This window comes from Cynocephalus volans, chromosome 10 (assembly GCF_027409185.1).
Source record: "Cynocephalus volans isolate mCynVol1 chromosome 10, mCynVol1.pri, whole genome shotgun sequence".
Taxonomy (NCBI): domain Eukaryota; kingdom Metazoa; phylum Chordata; class Mammalia; order Dermoptera; family Cynocephalidae; genus Cynocephalus; species Cynocephalus volans.
The window spans coordinates 46,583,363-46,605,199 of NC_084469.1; positions in this window are offsets into that span (position 1 = coordinate 46,583,363).

Sequence of the window (21,837 nt, forward strand, 5' to 3'; positions counted from 1 at the left end):
TTTTCCTGAAAAGGGCAGAGAGCAATTATTTTCATCTCTGTGTGCCATACCGTCTCTGTCACAACCACTCAAAGTTGACATTATGGCGTGGAAACAGCCATTGACAGATCATAAATTAATGCCATGGTGGCAACTGGCATCCCCGAGAGTCAGTCAACTCTGATGTGGAGCATTATGGGACACAATAAGGGGTTTGGAATTTATTCTATTTGCTAGAAGAAGGCATTGTAGCATTATAAATGGGGATTGATATGACCTGATTTACTCTTTAAAAAGTATAATCTTAGCGCCATTAAAATACCATGATCCTTCTCTCTGCTTGTGAAAAAGAAAATCAGATTGCAAGCTTTCAGGGTCAACCAGGGTAACTTCCAATCCCTATCTTCAGTGTCTTCTGAGTTTGAAAGCGGGCATGAGAAAATCCGTAGTTTCTTAGGGATGGAGAGAGGTAGGAGGGGCCCCAGGGAGGAATGACAGAGGGACGTGAGGACGCTCTTGTGGGTGATGAGTAAGTTCATCCCCGTGAGTGTGCCGATGGTTCCACAGACACATGCAGATGTCAGACTGCATCCAATACATGCACTTTATTGTAAGTCAATTCTCCCTTGATAAAAAAGGTTTCAAAAAATCGAAAAAAGAGAGAGAAAGAAAGCAGGCATGAGACAGTCACGCTAGCAACTTACCATGGGATTAGAGAAGCACAGGCTTGACGAGGCTCCAAGAGACCACCTCGTCCAACTGCAGGACTTGCAGGTGGGCCCGTGCCTCCATCATCTCAGAGAGAGGACACACCAGTCACCGCCAGTGCTCACCCTGGGACCGGTTCTGGTATCCTGTGGGTAAGGACAACTCCCACCGCCATTGTGATGAGAGGTGTGGCAAAAATTCTGGTTGTTTCAAAGAGATTAAACAGCAACAAACAGACAAACAAAAAAGAAATGAAAAACCTTGGGTGCCTCTGGATGTTCAGAATCGACAATCTCCCTAAATCCCAAGTCTATTTAAAGCTAGCATTTGACTTTTTTCATAAGATACGTCAATTCAACCCAAGTGCAGTCCACAACCGTCAATGAAACACCCAGTAACAACAGAGCACTCTGTTAGATGCAGAGGGGGTTACTGCTGCATAAAAGTCACCTTAAAGGAGACATTTATAAGCAAGGAGACACGATTGCTATAGATTGCTAAGTGAAAACAGTAATGCACCATCTCATAACACTTTTGTAAAATAAAAGAACAGAGCGAGCGAGCGAGTGAGATAGGAATCATATTGAAGTTACAGATTTAAATGAAAAAAGAAAAATCTAAGACAGGATGTACAGTGCACTGCAACTTGAGTTTAAAAAACGGTGTGTATAAGTGACTGGAAAATCACATCCCAGGACATAGCACAGGGAGTGGAAGGCACTCGCTGTTACAAGAAAAGACAACACGGTAAGAAGGAGAGATGCCAAGAAAATAAGATAGGGAGGGGAGGGAAAGGCTGAAAGGAAACCTGCCCCAATTCCCCTGGTCCCGGCCGCTGTCGCACGTGCAGACACCCGCCCAGGCGCTCGCTGTCTGCTCCATGTTGACACATGCTGCTAATGGGCGACGCTGGAGCCACCGCCCCGAGCAAGCCGCCTGCTCCCGCGTGCGGTTGCATCGGGGGACCAGGCGGCGCCGCAGAGGCCGACACCCAGGCCGGGGACTGTGACCCGAGCAGCTCGGGCCCGGATCCCACGGCCGCAGATCCCCGTTCCTTCCCCCAAAGAACCACAAAGCTTTTTAAAAGCAAATGAAACAAAGACGCGGGAGAGACGTTTCCTCCCTGGGGGAAGCAGATGCGAGGAAGAACGTGGGAAGCGGGTGACCTGCCCCAAAGAGGGGGTGCAGGGAAAAGGCCAGAACGGAAGAGTGTGCTGCGCCCTCTTCCAGGAATGGGAGGGAAGGAACCAGAAAGACACAGGTCAGGGACGGCCGCGCAGACACGTCTCCCCCAGTGGCCAGCGACCCTGTGGGTGGTGCCAGGACGGGGCCCGGACGTCGCGCGCGGTGCCGTGGGGACAGCAGTCACAGCTCAGCAGGCGCGCAGCACGCGGGGTCCGAGCTGTGCAAAGTCACCCTCGGCCATCGCTGAAGCTGATCACCCAGTTAAACATTTATTAGAAACACGCGCAGGGAGGGCAGGAGAAAGGTCCACCCGGGCGCGTCCACGTGCAGCGCGAGCGTCAGCTGCACCGGGGACACAGCTCGGGGGTCAGCTGCACCGGGGACACAGCTCGGGGGTCAGCTGCACCGGGGACACAGCTCGGGGGTCAGCTGCTCCGGGGACACAGCTCGGGGGTCAGCTGCACCGGGGACACAGCTCGGGGGTCAGCTGCACCGGGGACACAGCTCGGGGGTCAGCTGCTCCGGGGACACAGCTTGGGGGTGAGCTGCTCCAGGGACACAGCTCGGGGGTCAGCTGCTCCAGGGACACAGCTCGGTCAGCGGCACCAGGGACACAGCTCGGGGATCAGCTGCACCGGGGACACAGCTCGGGGGTCAGCTGCACCGGGGAAAACCCGTGGTGCGGCCGACGCTGCAGCCACGGACACCGGCGGCCCTTGACCCCTCCGTGACGTCTGTACCCAGCCTGGGTATTGAGCAACATCCAAAATGAATCACAGCTGCCTGTTGCTGAGCCCCCGGGGTGACCCGGCCGAGGAAACGCTTTGCTACGGGGCACAGTTTTGCAGCCCCCTTTGGGGGTGGAAGGTGGGGAAGGGGGCCTCTTCCTGATGGCTGCTGAGCTAGGACCACCCCCTAACCCCCCAGTGTGAACTAGAGGGAGAAACAAAAAGCCCACCGTCCTGTCCTCATGCCTTGGTCTAATTTACCTTTGCATGAGTACCCAGCTACTGGCCCTTTTCCCTAGAACATTTTACATGACCAAAATTTTCACAAGGAAAAAAAAAACAAAGGTTTTTTTTTTAAGCCACCCCCTCAGCATCCTTCAGTTGCACTAGAATTTGCACTAGAATTTCTACTTCCTAGAAACCGTGATGTCCTGTTCCCTCAGCTGGGTGCTATGTGGGGAGGAGAAGGTGGAGTCAGGAAGCTGTGGGCTCAGATTCCAGCTTTGTCACTAGCTCTGTGACCTTGGGCAAGATGCTTAATCTCACAGAGTCTCAGTTTCATTACTTATAAAATGGAAATGACATCCACCTTATGGGAACATTCAGGGCAATAATGCATGTGAGATAATGCACTGAGCACAGTGACTGGAACATAGAAAGATCTCAATAAATAGTAGCCATTACTTATTACTGTTAAATAAGTGATCATTTTGAAATAAATGATTTCTTTTTTCTAATGCAGTGATATTTTATTTTATGATTAATCTTAAAATAACATCGTAAAAGCTACAAACTCATTTTAATTTGGTAAGCATTTGGTAACTCCTTTTCAAACAATACCATGAGAACCCAAAAAACACTTTTCCTTTGACATGTATTTTACAATATATTTTAAAACAGTGCTGCACAAATCTGCAAAGGCATAATTCATTTGGGAGTTCATTGATTATGCAAATGAGTTGCCATTAACAAATCTGTTCCAGGGATGGCATTAGCATAACAATGAACTTCATGTTTGTGACATTATTTAATACAATGTCTTTGTGCATTTATTTATTTATTTTTTGCTCTAAAAAATAAAGTTTATTGATTTTAAAAAATAAAAAATAGTAAGGTCATTATTCCCATAAGAATCTCCAGCTGAACACCACTTTTATTTATTTATTTATTTATGTTTTATCATTACACAATGTAAATATTTTTTGTCACCCTTTACCAATTACTCCCCCCCCCCCGCCTTTCCCACCTTTGGTGGCCTCAGTTCTGTACTCTCCTTTTGAAAGTTCAAGGAATTATTGTGATTGTTGTTTCTTTCTTTCTTTCTTTCTTTCTTTCTTTCTTTCTTTCTTTCTTTCTTTCTTTCTTTCTTTCTTTCTTTCTTTCTTTCCTTCCTTCCTTCCTTCCTTCCTTCCTTCCTTCCTTCTTTCCTTCTTTCTTTCTTTCTTTCTTTCTTTCTTTCTTTCTTTCTTTCTTTCTTTCTTTCTTTCTTTCTTTCTTTCTTTCTTTCTTTCTTTCTTTCTTTCTTTCTTTCTTTCTTTCTTTTCAGCTCCCACTTATGAATGAAGACACACAGTATTTCTCTTTCTCTACCTGGCTTGTTTCACTTAACGTGATTTTTTTCTAAGTTCACCAAGGTTGCTGTGAATGGCAGAATTTCATTCCTTTTTATGGCAGAGTAATATACCATGGAGTATATATGCCACATTTTCCTTATCTAGTCATCCATCGATGGACATTTAAGTTGGTTCCATATTTTGGCTATTGTAAACAGAGGTGTGATGATATGGGAGTGCAGATATTCCTTCAATACAATGATTTCCGTTCCTTTGGGTATATACCCAGCAGTGGGATTGCTGTATTGCACATCTGTACTTGTTTGAGGAAACTCCATACTGTTTTCCACAAAAGCTGCTCTAATTACAGTCCCACCAAGAGTGTAGGAATGTTCCCCTTTCTCCACATCCTCGCCAGCATTTGTTATTCTCTGGCCAGGCTAACTAGGGTGAGATGACATCTCAATGTGGTTTTGATTTGCATTTCCCTGATGCTTAGTGATGTTAAGTACTTTTTAATGTGTCTGCTGGCCATTTGCATATATTCCTTTGAGAAATGCCTATTCAGCTCTTTTGCCCATTTTTTAATTGGGCTACTTGTTTTTTTCACTGTTACATTGCTTGAGTTCCTTGCATGTTCTGTATATTAATCCCTTGTTGAATGTATACTTTGCAAATATTTTCTCCCACTGTGTAGGTTGTCTTTTTGTTCTGTTAACTGTATTTTTTGCTGTGCAGGAACTTTTTAGTTTTATATAATCCCATTTGTTTATCTTTTCTTTTGTTGACTTTTTTTTCTTTTGGAGTGTTGTCATAAGATCTTTGCCCAGTCCTACTTCCCAAAGTGTTTCTGCCCTGTTTTCTTTTAGTAGTTTTATGGTTTCTGGTCTCACATATGCATCTTTAATCCATTTTAGTTGATTTTGGCATATGGCAAGAGGTACAGGTCTAGTTTCATTCTTCTGCATATGGATGTCCAGCTTTTCCAGCACCACTTACTGAAGAGGCAGTCCTTTCCCCAATGTGTGCTCCTGTTGCCCTTGTCAAATAATCAGTTGGCTGTAAGCATGTGGGTTGATTTCTGGGTTCTCTATTCTTTTCCATTGGTCTGAGTGTCTGTTTTTATGCCAGTTCTATGCTGTTTTGGTTACTATAGTTTTGTAGTATAATTTGAAGTCAGGTAGTATAATGCCTCTGGCTTTATTTTTTTTGTTCAGGATTGCTTGTCTATTTAGGGTCTTTTGTTGTTACATATGAACGTTAGGATTGTTTTTTCTATCTCTATGAAGAACATCATTGGTATTTTGATGGGGATTGCATTGAATCTGTAGATCGCTTTGGGTAGTACGGACATTTTCACAATGTTAATTCTTCCAGTCCAAGAGCATGAATGTCTTTCTCATCTCTTTCTATCCTCTTTAATTTCTTTCAGCATTGATTTGTAGTTCTCATTGTAGAGATCTTTCACATCCTTGGTTAAATCGATCTCTAGGTTTTTTGGGGCTTTTTTGGTGACTATTGTAAATGGGCTTGCTTTCTTGATTTATTTTTCTGCTAATTCACTATTGGAATATTAAAGATCTACTGATTTTTGCATGTTGATGTTGTGTCCTGAAACTTTACTGAAATTATTTACCAGCTGTAAGAGTTTTTTAGTAGAATTTTTAGGTTTTTCTGTATATAGGGTCATTTCATCTGCAAACAGGGACAAATTGTCATCGTCTTTTCAAATCTTTATGCCCTTTATTTCTTTCTCTTGCCTGATTGCTCTGGCTAGTACGTCCAATACTATGTTAAATAGGAGTGTGAGAGTGGGCATCCTTGTCTAGTTCCCATTCTTAATTGGATTGATCTTGTTTTTCTAGTTCTTTGAGGCACAGTGTTTGGTTGTTTATTTGAAATCTTTCTATTCTTTTGAAGTAAGCATTTACTGCAATAAACCTCCCTCTTGGTACTGCTTTTGCAGTATCTCACAGGTTTTAAGTATGATGTGTCTTTATTTTCATTAGTTTCATAGATGTTTTTTATTTCCTGTTTAATTTCTTCTTGGACCCATAGGTCGTTCAAGAGCATGTTGTTTAATTTCCATGTATTTGTATAGTTTCCTGAGTTTTGCTTGTTGATTTCTAGTTTTAATCTGTTGTAGTCTGAAAAGATACTTGAAATGATTCAATTTTTAAAAAATTTGTGGTGACTTGATTTGTGACCTAACATATATCTATCCTGGAGAATGTTCCATGTGCTGATGAGAAGAATGTATATTCTATATTTGTCAGATGAAATGTTCTGTAGATATCTACCAGGTCCAGTTGGTCTAAAGCATAGCTTAAATCTTATGTTTCTCTGTTGATTTGTTGCCTAGATGATCTGTCTAGGGCTGAGAGGTAATCAGGTCCCCCACTATTACTGTGTTGGAGTCTGCTGTGGATTGATTGAATTGTGTCCCCCAAAGTTCATATATCAAAAGCTTAATTCCCACTGTAATTGTTGAGGGTGGGAAATTATATTATGGTAATTGAAGGTGTGGCCTTGAAGAGGTGACTAGATTGTAGGACCATGTCACAGTGGATGGATGAATAATGGTGGTCAGTGTTGTGGTTCTGAGAGCTTTAAAAGGAGAGCATATGAGAATCTCTCTCTCTCTGCTCTGCCATTTCCTGCCATGTGAGACCCCTGCATTGCTGTAAAGCCACCACCAAGAAGACCCTCACCAGATGTGTTCCCAGCCTCAGAAACCATAAGCAATAAATTTCATTTTCTTATAAATCACCAAAATTCATGTATTTCGTTATAAGCAACAGAAACAGACTAATACAGGGTCTATTTCTTCCTCTAGACCTGATAATGTTTTTCTTTATATATCTGGATGCTCTGGTGTTGGGTGCAATATATTTATAATTGTTATGTCTTCTTGCTTGATAGATCCCTTTATCATTAAATAGTGGCCTTCTCTGTGTCTTTTTATGGTTTTTGGTTTAAAGCACATTTTATCCAATGTAAGAATAGCTACTCCTGCTCATTTTTGGTTTCCATTTGCTTAGTATCTTTTTTCATCCCTTTACAATTAGTCTGTGTGTGTCTTTATAGGTAAAGTGAGTCTCTTGAAGACAGCACATAGTTGGGTTGAGCTTTTTAATCCAATTAACCAGTCTGTGTCTTTTAAGTTGGGAGTTTAATCCATTTACATTTAGGGCTGTTACTGAAAAGTACTGTCTTACGCCTGATTTTTGTTTGAATGTTTTAAATATCTTTTGTTTATTGTTTGTCTTTGATGTTTGTTGGTTTTTTGAGGTGGCAAGATTTAGTTTCTTTCTATTTCTCATTTGCATTTTTCTTCTACCAGTGAGTTTTGTCCTTTCTTGTATGTTCATGGTAATGATTATCATTTTTTGGATTCCAGATGGAGGACTCCCTTGAGGATTTCTTTCAGGGCTGGTTGTGTGGTGGTGAACTCCTACAGTTTTTGTTTGTCTGGAAAATACACTATTTCTCCCTCATTTCTGAAGGATAGCTTTGCTGAGTATAGTATTCTTGGCTGGCAATTTTTTAGTATTTTGAATATATCGTCCCATTTATTCTGGCCTGTAGAGTTTCTGTTGAGAAGTCTGCTGTTAGTCTGATAAGGGCTTCTTTATAGATGTCTTGACACTTTTGTCTTGCTGCTTTTAGTATTCTCTTTTTGTCTTTGAACTTTTCCAGTTTGACTATAATGTGCCTCAGAGAGGATCTTTTTGGTACAAAACCAGGTAGAGGTCCCCAAGGAATGATGGTCACGTTTCACTGTATTTGCCCTTTGGTACAAAACCAGGTAGAGGTCCCCAAGGAATGATGGTCACGTTTCACTGTATTTGCCCTTTGGTACAAAACCAGGTAGAGGTCCCCAAGGAATGATGGTCACGTTTCACTGTATTTGCCCTTTGGTACAAAACCAGGTAGAGGTCCCCAAGGAATGATGGTCACATTTCACTGTATTTGCCCTTTGGTACAAAACCAGGTAGAGGTCCCCAAGGAATGATGGTCACGTTTCACTGTATTTGCCCTTTGGTACAAAACCAGGTAGAGGTCCCCAAGGAATGATGGTCACGTTTCACTGTATTTGCCCTTTGGTACAAAACCAGGTAGAGGTCCCCAAGGAATGCTGAGAGAGGATCTTTTTGGATTGAATCTGTTTGGGGATCTTTGAACTTCCTGGATCTGAAGGTCCATGTCTCTGCCTATACCTGGGAATTATTCTGTTATTATTTTGTTCAATAGGTTTTCAATGCCTTTTCCTTTCTCCGCCCTTTCTGGAACACCCATGATTCAGATGGTTTGTGCACTTAAGGTTGTCTGCTAGCTTTCCTAGACTGTCTTCACTTTTCTTAATTCTTTTTTCCTTTCTTTTTTTAATCCATCTGGGTTATTTCAAAAAGACCATCTTCAAGATCAAAAATTCTTTCTTCTGCTTGTTCTAGCCTGCTGCTTAAGCTCTCAGTTGTGTTTTTTATTTCATTGAATGAATCTTTCAGTTCCATGAGTTCTGCTACATTCTTTTTTAAGGTATTAATCTCCTTGTAAATTTCCTCCTTCATATCCTGGATTTTTTTTTTTTTTCTCATTTCATTATGTCGTCTAACTGAGTCTTCTCATATCTTATTGAGTTTCTTTAAGATTGTTGTTTGGGGGCTGGTCTGTGGCTCACTCAGGAGAATGTCATGTTTATAACACCAAGGCCATGGGTTTGAATCCCTGTATAGGGATGGCTGGTTAGCTCACTGGGTGAGTGTGGTGCTGACAACACCAAGTCAAGGGTTAAGATCCCCTTACTGGTCATCTTAAAAAAAAAAAAAAGATTGTTGTTTGGATTCCTTTTCAGCTATTTCATGGGTTTCCTCCTTTACATGGTCTGGTACTTGAGAATTACTGTAGTATTTTGGTGGTGTCATATTTTCTTGGGTTTTTATATTTCTAGTATTGCTACATTGATGTCCAGTCATTTGGTAGAGCAGTTTGCTTCTTCTATTACTCTGCAGTGGGCTTTGAGGAGAGAGAGTCTTCCTCTCTGTTTTCAGTCTCTGCTGATAACTCTTCTTGTGCCAGTGCAGTCAGATGGCTGGTGGGCTGCCTGCACAATGGCTGTGTCTGCTACTGTGGTGGCGAGCAGCTTTTGCGGCAGCAATGGCTGTGGCAGTGACTGTGGTGAGCCACCCATGTGAAATTGCTGTTTTCAGCACGTTCCTGCCTTCTGCCAGGCAGTGGGGGCTGGTCACGGCCCCTGCCTAGGACCCCATGCATGCTCCTGGCTTCTGCTGGGTGGTGAAATAAATTTTTTCTTTAAATGGTTAATTTCAAACCTTTGTATGGGCTTCCATATGGACCATCTTCTGGGTCAAATATGCCATATGAACGAATGCAAGTTATGCTGTGACAAAGTAAGAAAGCACTCAGCATTAGAAATGTTGCATAAATTAAAAATTATATTAAAATTTTTCTTTCTCCAGTAACTCTTGTTGAATCAGGTTTGTTTGTTCTTTCAGCAAGCACCTCCATTTCAAACTGAATGTAACCCCTGGCATTTTTCCTGATGGCTAGAGTTTTGAGGTATAACAATGTTAATATTTAATATCCTACAGTTCCAGGAAGTTCAGATGATAACATAATATAAATTCAAAAATAAGAATATATTGTGAAAAACATCCCTGTTTCAAATAGTGTGCATTAGTATTCAGAGAGAGGGAGGGGGAAATGTGGCTCTTTACAGAACTCCTTCTGAAATCTTAATTTATAACAAATTTATGCCTCACACAGAAGAGAATAAAATGTTTCAGTCAGGGCTCAGCAGCCAAAAATAGAAATGCCCTAAGTACTTTAAGCAAAAAAGGATTTAATCCTGTGAATTATGTGCTTACAAAATCATGGGGAGGGCTGGAGGGAAAGACCCTCTGGTGGAGAATCGAGAAGCTGCCCAGAGCTACTGTCTTCAGGAGTACCTTCACAGCAAACCAGGGCTCAGGAAGCTTGTGCTGTCTCAGCTGCTCACTCAGAAGCACATCTCATGTCCTAGGTCTGTGCTGGCAAAAGCAAGCATCCTTCCATGCCTCTGGACCCCTGGGGGATGCGCTACACACACTCCCACCCCCATGGCCAGTTTGACAGCAAAAGAGCAGAAAAATGCCCTGCACTAACTTCTACATCAGACATCTTGGCAGTGTATCTCATGGAAGGAACCCAAATCCTGTCCAGGATCTTAACTATCTGCAGGAAAGTCTGGAAAAGGAGCTTTCTTGCTTGTGAAGGAGGTGCAGGAAGACACGCTAGAAGGAGCTTCCAACGGATGCTGTCTTCCAACACATCATAGTGTCACATGTGGTGGGGGCAGGACTGGGCTTAGAAGCTATCTTAGTCCATTTTCTGTTGCTATAACTGAATACCTGACACTGGGTAACTTATAAAGAGAATAAATTTATTTCTTACAGCTCTGGAGGCTAGGAAGTCCACGGTCAAGGGGCTACATCTGGCGAGGGTCTTTGGGCTGGTGGAGGCTCTCTGCAGAGTCCTGGGAAGACACCGGGCATCACATGGTGAGGGGCTCATGAGAGAGAACAAAACTGGCTTTTAGAACAGATCCACTCTTGTGATAACTAACCCACTCCCATGATAGCCCATTAACCCATTAATCTATTAAACCAACCGTGGATTAATCCATTCATGAGGGCAGAGCCCTCATGGCCCAAACATCTCTTAAGGGCCACACCTCTTAATATTGTTGCACAGGGGATTAAGTGAGCTTTGGAGGTGACAAACATTCAAAGCACAGCAGGAACTAAAGCACTAAATATGACCACTTGCCTCTTGCTAGTAACTGCGTAATTGTGATAAACCCTCTTTATTCCCTACAAGGAGGTTGATCATATGTTTTCTAAGGACTTTTTCAGTTCTTGAAACAAAAGTATTCTCCTGTAAAAAGTATGAGGAGAGACCATCTCCTGGTACAGTCCTCCTGGCCCCTACCTCCCAAATGTATCATCGCTTTGTCTTTGGTCATTGTCCTTTCTTGGAAGGTTATTCCATTTATAGTGGCAGTTGGATTGCAGCTGTTTCTACTTTCAGGATTCCTCCACAGACCTCCCCACAACCTATCCCACCTTGGAACTTAGAATACATTGGAAATGGCTGCTGTTAGAAGTAGGAATGGGACAGAAAAAAGTTGGCAGAGCTGAAGTTCTATGATCCCACATATAAATTTCTAGAAGAGTCTCTAGATAGCCTCTGTTGTCAGCCAGTATTCATTGAGCCACCTTCCTGAACATAACTGAGCTGGAAACCCTCTTTCATGACTTGTGCGGCATTGAGCTTACGCACTCCCTAAGAAAATCTTTCTTTTAAGGAAAATATGAGAGCAGTACTTCTCAAACTTCATTGTGCACACAGATCTCCTGGGAACTTGTTAAAATGCAGATTCTGAGTCAGTGGGTCTGGAGTCTGGTCTGAGACTCCACATGTCTAAAAACTCAGGTGCTGCTGCTGCTTTGTGGACCACCCTTTGAGTAGCAAGGTCTAGACTTGCATACAACACACTCTACCCTAGCCACACCCCAAGCGGATTGAATTAAGTGCAAATGGCTGTGGGAGAATGTCTTAAATTGAGGATTCCATCGGATAAGACAAGGCAATCAGAGATTTAGTGTTTTGTTTTGTTTTTTTAGTAAATATTAAGTACCAATCTTTGCAAAGCACAATTCGATATGATGCTTGGGGACACATATTCTGAGAGGTCTGATCTATACAGTTTCTCTCCATCTGATGTCATTCCTATTTCCTCGCCTGTTCCTTCTTCTGAAGCTAGCTCTTTGGGTTTGGAAGTCAGTTTCCTCATCTGTAAAACAGGGATACGAACATCTACCTACAGCCTCGTTCAGAGGCATAAATGAGATACTGAGGTCAAAAGCACTTGGTATGTTACTATAGACTTTGAAATGTTATTTGTCTTCTCATCCTTAATTACTGCCATCATGACCTCTCTTCTGCTTCACCTTGACACCTCTCTTCCATCGGGTGTAATGGAAGACATTACTCACAAGTGCTTCCCTTTTTTCCACAGCATGAAAAATCTGCCACTCACTCTTGGGGTAATGGGGAACACTGAATGACGTGTGATGTGGAACTTTAAAAGCTTGCCAACTTTTATACTAAAGTGGTACCCTGTTAATAGAACTGCCTGGCATAATAAGTTATGATAAGAAAAACAATAGGTGACGAAAAAGAAGAAATTGAGCAAATAATCAAAAAAGTAGTCATAAATTAAGAATAAAGGTTTCATGGAAGCTTTATATGTAATGACAAGGAAACTGGAGACAGCCGAGAGGCCCAGCATTCTAGGTATAGGTAAGTAAAGCATGGCAGATCTACACACAGAATACCGTGTAGCCTTTAAATGCTTTGTTTAGATTTTTAGTGGCATGGAGAATGCTTATGACATGATGTTTAGAGTAAAATAAAAAAAATTTTTTAAAGCCTACAAATTGGTGTATACCAAGTTAAAACATACGGAGAAAAACACAGGAAGGAAACACGCCACAGTGAAAACAGTGGTTGCATCCGAGTCGCTGTTTTCTGTTTCTTCGTACTTTCCGACACCTCCCAAATCCTCGGTGATGGTGACATACCACAAGAGCAGACTGTGGGGCCAGACTTGCTCTGCAAATATTAGCTGTGGTTACCCTCACTGTTATTCCTCATGCCATTAAAAGAAAATCAAGTAAAAACTCAGAAAAAGATCAAAGATTAGAGGAAAGCACTTATCAATATGTTAGAACGAGATGTGTTTCAAAAAACTTTTTTATTTTGAGTTAATTTCAGATTTACCGAAAAGTTGTAAAGATAGTTCAGAGAGACCCCACTTACCCCTCACTCAGTTTCCCCTGCTGTTAACATCTTACCATAGTATATGTGTCAAAACTATGAGATTAACACTGTGCATTACTATTAACTAAACCTCAGATGTTATGTGAATTCACCTGGTTTTTTTCTTATGTACTTTTTCTGTTCCAGGAGGATGAGATTTTTGAATGTTGACTAATGTCTTTTTTTTTTTTAACATTTCAGTTGTGACACAAAACAGAAATGTAGTGCTCAAGAAATACAATATTGCCAGTGTCTTAGTATCCTTTTTCCACCTCCCCAAAGGTAATCATTACCCTGACTTTTATGAGAGTTATGTCCTTGCTTTTCTTTGTAGAATTACCGCCCGGATATTAATTCCCCCAATAAAGCTGTCTTGCTTGTTTTTGAACTTTATATACATGAACTCATATTGCATATATTTTTATTACACATTATCTTGTTGTTGTGTTTTGTGTGTGTCTATAGCTCATTCATTTTCATTGAATGTGGTATTCGGCTCATATGTTTTTGATATTTCCTCCTGCTTCCTACCCTCCCCGATCAAATAGACCTTCTGCCTCAATGTTCCAGGAATGATAATCTGAAAACAGAAAATCAGATTAAAATTATTGTTTATTATTGTTGCAAAAGCCCAGATCTTCAAGGATTTAAAGCTTTAAAAAGAGATCTGTAATAGGATTTCTCAACTTCCACCCTACTGACATATCGAGCCAGACGATTCTCTGTTTGGGGGGCTGTCCTGCAGATTGTAGAATGTTCAGCAGCATCCCCTGGGCTCTCCCCACTAGATGCCAGTAGCATCCATTCCCCCTAGTTGTGACAACCAAAAATGACTTTAGACATTGGCAAACATTCCCTGGGGGACAAAATCACCCCAGCTGAGAGCCACTGATTTAGAAGAATAAATACAGAGCCAATCTAAACCACTTCAACCATATGAAAACTCTGTAGATGAGAAATTAAGAGAGTCAGAGAGAAACACGGAGTATGAGATGCTGGAGAGCGCTGTGGGAAGGGCTCCAGAGCCTGCTCTCCACACAGGGCAGGACCATGGGGCCAGGGTTGAATGGCAGGGCTTTATGTTGGCTGGGGATCCCAAGCAGAGGAAACTGATGCTCCTCGTGCCCAAGGAGAGCCCAGGCATATGTTTTCCTGTGCTCAGCAGGCCAGGAGAGCAATGCTATGTTTAGGCAGACAGATCCAGGACAGCTGCGACAGTTTCCTGCAGCTCAGAGAAAGCTGAGAGCTACTGAATGTGTCGTGAATACTCAAGGGCTGTGACAACACAGCACAGAGAGCTGAGGAGCTGGAGAGGCCCAGCAGCTCGGCCAGGGAGGACACGGCAGTGATCTGCATGTACCAGGGGTTGAAGATTACATAAAAACAAGAGCAATGATGGCAACAAGGGCCAGACACTGCCCTCCTCCACTGACGACTTCATTCTTCATAAATTCCTAAAAAATTAGACATGGGCACAGGAAATGCAGGGCAGGTCCCAAATTGACTGATAATTATGGTTCCATGCCTTGGCAGGAGGGGAGCTTAAGAAAAAATTATTTTAAAATTTTTTATAAAATAAAACCAGAACTATTAGTCAAGACAAAGAAATAAAAAGCATCCACATTGGTAAGTGGGAAGTAAATCTATCTGTATTTGCAGATGACATGATCTTGTATATGGAAAATCCTAAGAACACACACAGAGAGACCAAAAAAGTATTAGAAATAATAAGCAAGTATAGCAAGTTTGCAAGGTAGAGGATCAATATACAAAATCAACTGTATTTCTAAACACTAGTAATGAACAATCTAAAAATGAACTTAAGAAAACAATTCAATTAACAACAGCATCAAAAAGATAAGTTACTTAGGGATAACTTTTACAAAAGTGCAAGACTTGTACACTGAAAACTATGAAATATTCTTTTAATAAACTAAAGAAGATGTAAACAAATTCCAAGTTAAATTGAATTAAATTAAATTTCAAGTTCATAGACTGGAAGACAATATTGTTAAGATGGCAGTGTTATTCTAAAGATTCAACACAATCCCTATCAAAACTCCACCTGCCTTTTACTCAGAAATTGAAAAGTTGATTCTAAAATTCAGATAGAAATGCAAGGGATCTGGGACAGCCAAAACAAGCCTGAAAGAGAACAAAGCACTCACACTCTCCCACAAATCATCCAATTTACAACTATAAAAAGGCAACAATAGCCAAGCTGGAGCCACTGGAGCTCAGGGGAAGAGGAGGAGAGACTTATACAGTGCACGAAGGTGGGAGAAGCCATGATGAGAGAAAGAAAAAACCACTCTGATCATCTCATGCTGTGGCCACTTTAAGGCTGGAGCTGCTGAGCGCATGGAGCAGGAACCAGCAAAAGCCACAGCTGTGCCCTTCAAATGGAGTTGCTTAGAGGCAGCAGGGGAGAAGAGGGCCTTGGTGGCCCCCAGGCCAGCAAGACCACTAATAGGGTTCCCATGGACCCACATAGGACCAAGGAGCCAGAACAACTGAATAAAAGGAGCCCCTCAGAGGCTGGTAAGTCATCACAAGGAACTGGCGCATAGCCCATCCCATGGGAAGTGTTTGCAGCACAAGTGGTGGGGGAGACAGGCCCACCAAAGGAACATTGGGGCACAGCAAGGACAGCTGGCCAGCACCCCAGTCAACATAGGACCACTCAGAGAAGACTGGTCAGGAATATAGAATTGCATGGGATGCAGTTTGATGAAAAGACTCAGGCCCAGATCAGAGTTTCTATACAATCTAAGTGCACTGGGTCTTGGGAGAACTGGAAGTACCTATAAAGTCAACCATTAAAACCTGAGCTGCACAAAAAGCCTTCCCTAGGGAAATAGCAGCAAAGCAGCAATTTAGCTAAACCACACAGCTCAAGTACTGGTCCCCACAGGAAGTTCCCCCTATTTCAGAAGTAAGCAAAGGACAAAAAATTGGTTCTGGCCCCACCCAGGTTCCTGAGGGATGAAGCTGGGAACCAGAACCCCCTCCCACAACCAGGCACACTGCCAGTACCTCGAGGCCCACCTGGGGTCCTGAGGCATGGATCCAGGGACCAGAGCCCCCACCACAATCAGACACACCACCAGCGCCAATGAGCATGCCAAAAACATCACCTCCATGTGGGTGGCCCACCACAGCCACCACAACAACTATGGCTGCCGCAAAAGCAGGTGGATGCCACAACCACTGTGCAGATGGTCCACCAGCCACTGGAGTGCATTGACACAAGGAGAGTCACCAGCAGAGACCAAAGAAAAGAAGAGGATGACTCTCTCCACAAAGCCCATTCCAGAGCAACAGAAGAAGCATCTGCTCTACATAATATTGGGGGACCTGAACATACCTCTCAGCATTGGACAGATCATCTAGGCAACAAATCAACAGAGTAACCATAACTCTTTCAGAAGGAGAGAAGAAATCAAGGGTAATTAGAGGTGGGGTGGAGGGAGAGGGGGAAGAGGAGAGATTGGACAAGGGGCATAAAGAATATATATGATTTGCAATAATATATATGCTAGTAATATTGATTTGATCAACATATGTCAACGTTGAACCCCCAAAATATGTATAATCAAATATGATTTAACAAAAATTTTTTAAAAAGAAAATGTATCTTATCACCACAAAAAACACGAAACAGCAAAGATAAGCAACAAAAGGGAAAGAAAGAAACAAAAGAAATACAAAAAGCCATTAAAAAACTGCTAAAATGGCAGAAACAAGGCAATACCTTTCAACAACAACCTTGAATGCAAATGGATTGAATTTCCCTCTTAAAAGGTATAGACTGGCCGACTCAGATCCCTGTACTGGCCAGCCACCAAACAAACAAACAAACAAACAAAAACAAACAGACAAAACCCATACACACACACACACACACACACACACACACACACACACACACACACTGGCTGAATGGATTAAAAAACTAGACACAACAATATGTTGCCTGTGAAATACTCACTTCACCAATAAAGACACACGCAGACTAATAGTGAAGGGAGGGAAAAAGACATTACGCACAGATGGAAACCATAAACAAGCAGGAGTTGCCATGCTTATATCAGATAAAATGGACTTCAACCAAGAACCATAAAAAGGGACTGAGAAGGACATTATACAATGAAAAAAGGATCAATGCAGTGAGAAAGTATAACAATCACAGGCACCCAACATCAGAGCACTCAGATTTATAAAGCAACTGTTATTGGATCTAATGGGAGAGATGGACCCCAATACAGTAATAGCTGGAGACTTTAACATGCTGCTGTCAGCATTGGACAGACCACCTAGGCAAAGAATTAGCAGAGAAATATTGGATTTAAACAGCACTTTAGACCAAATGGACTTAGACATCTACAGAACATTTCATCCAACAACAACAGAATATACATTCTTCTCATCAGCACATGGATCATTCTCCAGGACAGATTGCATGTAAGGCCACAGGTTAAACCTCAACAAATTTAAAAAGATTGAAATCATATCAACTACATTTTCAGACCATACTAAAATAAAATTAGAAGTTAACAACAAACAAAACTTTGGAAACTATAAAAATTCATGGAAATTGAATAACATGCTCCTGAATGACCACTGGGTCAAAGAAGAAATAAAGCAGGAAACCAAAAAATTCCTTGAAACAGATGAAAATACAAGCACAACTTGTATTTACTACAATAAATGCTTACATCAAAAGAATAGAAAGACTTCAAATAAGCAACTTAAAAGTACACCTCAAAGAACTGGAAAAACAAGAACAATCCATTCCCAAAATTAGTAGTAGAAAGGAATAATTAAAATCAGAGCAGAACTAAATGAAATAGAGACCCAAAATATGATACAAAAGAACAACAAAACAAAAAGTTGGTTTTTGAGAAGATAAGCAAAATAGACAAACTACTAGCTAGACTAACTAAAAAAAGAGAGAGAAAGAAGACGCAAATAACAAATATCAGAAATGAAAAAAAAAAGAGACATTACAACCAATACCATAGAAATACAAAGAATCATAGAGACTATTATGAACAACTGTACACCAACAAATTTGACAACCTAGAGGAAGTGGATAAATTTCTTGACACATACAAACTACCAATACTAAAACAAGAAGAAATAGAAAACCTGAACAGTCCAAGAATGAGCAGCAAGATTGAAGCAGTAATCAGCAGTCTACCAACAAAGAAAAGCCCAGGACTAGATAGCTTCACTGCTGAATTCTACCAAACCTTTAAAAAACAATTAATACCAGTCCTTTACAAACTATTCCAAAACATTGAAACAGAGGCCATTCTTCCAACTTCATTCTATGAGGCCAGCATCACCCTTATGCCAAAATCAGACAAAGACACAACAACAAAAGAAAACTACAGGCCAATATTCTTGATGAACATAGACACAAAAATCCTCAACCAAATATTAGAAAGCAGAATACAACAGCACCTCAACAAGATTATACACCACAATTAAGTGGGATTCATCCCAGGGATGCAAGAATAATTCAACATATGCAAATATAATACACCACATTAACAAAATCAAGGACAAAAGCCTTATGACTGATTATCTCAATAGACATAGAAAAATCATCTGACAAAATTCAACATCCTTTCATAATAAAGACTCTCAACAAATTAGCTATAGAAGGAAAGTGTCTCAACAAAATAAAAGCCATATATGACAAATGCACGTCCAACATCAGCCTAAATGGGGAAGAGCTGAAAGCTTTTCCTTTACGAACAGGCACAGGCAAGGATGCCTGCTCTCACCATTCCTATTTAACATAGTATTGGAAGTCCTAGCCAGAGCAATCAGGAAAGAGAAAGAAATAAAGGGCATCCCAATTGGAAAACACCAAGTCAAATTGTCCCTGTTCACAGATGACATGATCCTATATATAGGAAAACCTAAATATTCTACCAAAAAACTCCTAGAGCTGATAAACAAATTCAGTAAAGTTGCAGGATATAAAATCAATACACAAAAAGCAGTAGCATTTTTATACACCAACAATGAACTAGCAGAAAAAGAAATCAAGAAAGGAAGCTCATTTACAATAGCTACCAAAAGAATAAAATACCCAGCAATAAATTTAACCAAGGAGGTGAAAGATCACTCAGTGAGAACTACAAAACACTGCTAACAGAAGTTAAAGAGGACACCAAAAGATAGAAGGACATTCCATATTCATGGATTGAAAGAATTAAGTTTGTGAAAATGTCCATATTACCCAAAGTGATCTACAGATTCAGTGGAATCCTCATCAAAATACCATGACATTCTTCACAGAAATAGAAAAAAACAATCCTAACATCCACAAGGAATCAAAAAAGACCCCAAATAGCCAAAGCAATCTTGAGCAAATAAATAAATAAATAAATAAAGCCAGAGGCATTACACTACCCAACTTCAAATTATACTACAAAGCTATAGTAACCAAAACAGTATGGTACTGGCATAAAAACAAACACATGGACCAGTGGGATGGAATAGGGTACCCAGAAATCAACCCAGGTACTTACAACCAACTGGTCTTTGACAAAGAAACCAAGAACATATATTGGGGAAAGGATAGTCTCTTCAATAAATGATGCTGGGAAAACTGGACATCCATGTGTAGAAGAATGAAACTAGACCTGCACCTCTAGCCATATACGAAAATCAATTCAAAATGGAGTAAAGACTTATGTCTAAGATCTGAAACTATAAAACTCTGAGAAGAAAACATAGGGGAAACACTCCATGATGTAGGACTCAGCAAAGACTTTATGAATAAGACCTCAAAAGCACAGGCAACAACAGAAAAACACAAACAAATGGGATTATATGAAAATGAAAAGCTTCTGCACAGCAAAGGAAACAATCAACAGAGAAAAGACAGCCTACAGAATGGGAGAAAATATTTGCAAACTATACATCCAACAAAGGATCAATATCCAGAATATATAAGGAACTCAACAACTTAACAGTAAAGAAAAACTAATCCAATTTAAAAATGGGCAAAGGAGCTGAATAGACATTTCTCAAAAGAAGACATACAAATGGCCAGCAGACACATGAAAAAAACGCTCAACATCACTAAGCATCAGGGAAATACAAATCAAAACCACATTGAGATATCATCTCACTCCAGTTAGACTGGCTATTAACAAAAAGACAGAATAACAAATGCTGGCGAGGATGCAGAGAAGGGGGACATGCCTACACTGTTGGTGGCACTGTAAATTAGTGCAGCCACTATGGAAAACAGTATGGAGGTTTCTCAAACAACTGCAGATAGAACTGCCATACGATCCAGCAATCCCACTACTGGGTGTATACCCAAAGGAATGGAAATCATCGTGTTGAGAGGACACCTGTACTTCCATGTTTATCGCAGCTTTATGTACATTAGCCAAGATACAGAACCAACATAAATGTCTACATGGATGACTGGATAATGAAGATATGGTGCATATACACAATGGAACACTGCTCAGCCATGACAAAGAATGAAGCTCTGTCATTCACAGCAGCACGGATGAACTTGGAGGAAATTATGTTAAGTGAAACAAGTCAGGCACAGAAAGAGAAATACCACATGTCCTCACTCATAAGTGGGAGCACTCTTTGGAGTGATGAAAATGTTCAAGAATTAGGGAGTGGTGAAGGGTGCACAACCTTGCGAATATACTAAAAACCACTGAATTGTACACTTTAAAAGGGTGACTTATATTACATGCAAAGCCTATTTCAATTATTCTTTTCTCAAGGGAAGCATTAGGAGTAACTTTTCTCAAAGTAAGCATTAGCAGTAAATAACCCACAAAAACAAAAATAAATAAATAAATACGTTACATTTGTTGGAAACCCAAGTTTGTAGTCTGAATACTATGCGGGCCATGATCATAATTTGGTTTTATAAAGTACTTAAAATATGCACAGAAAGCAGTCGTGGAGGTGCTGACTGTGAATGCTCCTGCGGGTGGTCAAGGATATGAGAGTTTGGATCCAAGGTCAGGGGTGGAAACATAGATTTAGGAATCATTGGCAGAGAGATGAGAAAGAATAGGGTTGCTTTTGTCAGAAAAGAGAATCAATCTTTATGTAAAATACCACAATCCACAAAGTTCAGAATTATGGGATGACAAGGCACGTGACATACCCAAAGGGCTTTTGCATAGTCTAGGGGACCCCAGAGAAGGTGGTGGGGGCCAGGGTGAACTCTGAGACCACCGAGAGAGCAAATTTAAAAATTGACATAGGGATGAACCAGAACAGACAGATGTGGACTATAGATGTAGCCAGCATAGTATTCAGATGACAAACGGGTTCGCTAGAGATGGGATGTATTTATTCAATTTTGCCTTTGTGGGTCGTTTACTGTCACTAACAACAGCCTGTGTTTTCACAGCTTTTTGTAGTTTAGAATGGATTTCCACACGCTCTCACTTCCCTTCCATGGGACCCTGGTGAGTTTGCTGTTACTGCCATCTCCAGACAAGGAGGTGAAGTGGACGTGCGTGCGGCAGGTGCAGGATCAGGCGCAGGTGTAACACATGCCGTCAGACCACCGTCACCTTCATCCCCCCGACCTGGAGCACCTGACTCCTCTTTCGTCTATTCCCTCACGGCCAATCAGTCTCCAGGGTATGGAAGTGACTGAGGACCGAGCTGACAGCCGTTGACGCTGATAAGGCCTTCTGCTGATTGTCCCTTTGTAACATTTCACCACTTGGCCCTTTCCTCCCACAGACATCGCTGCCCGGTTCTCAGCCTTCAGCTTCACCAGCATG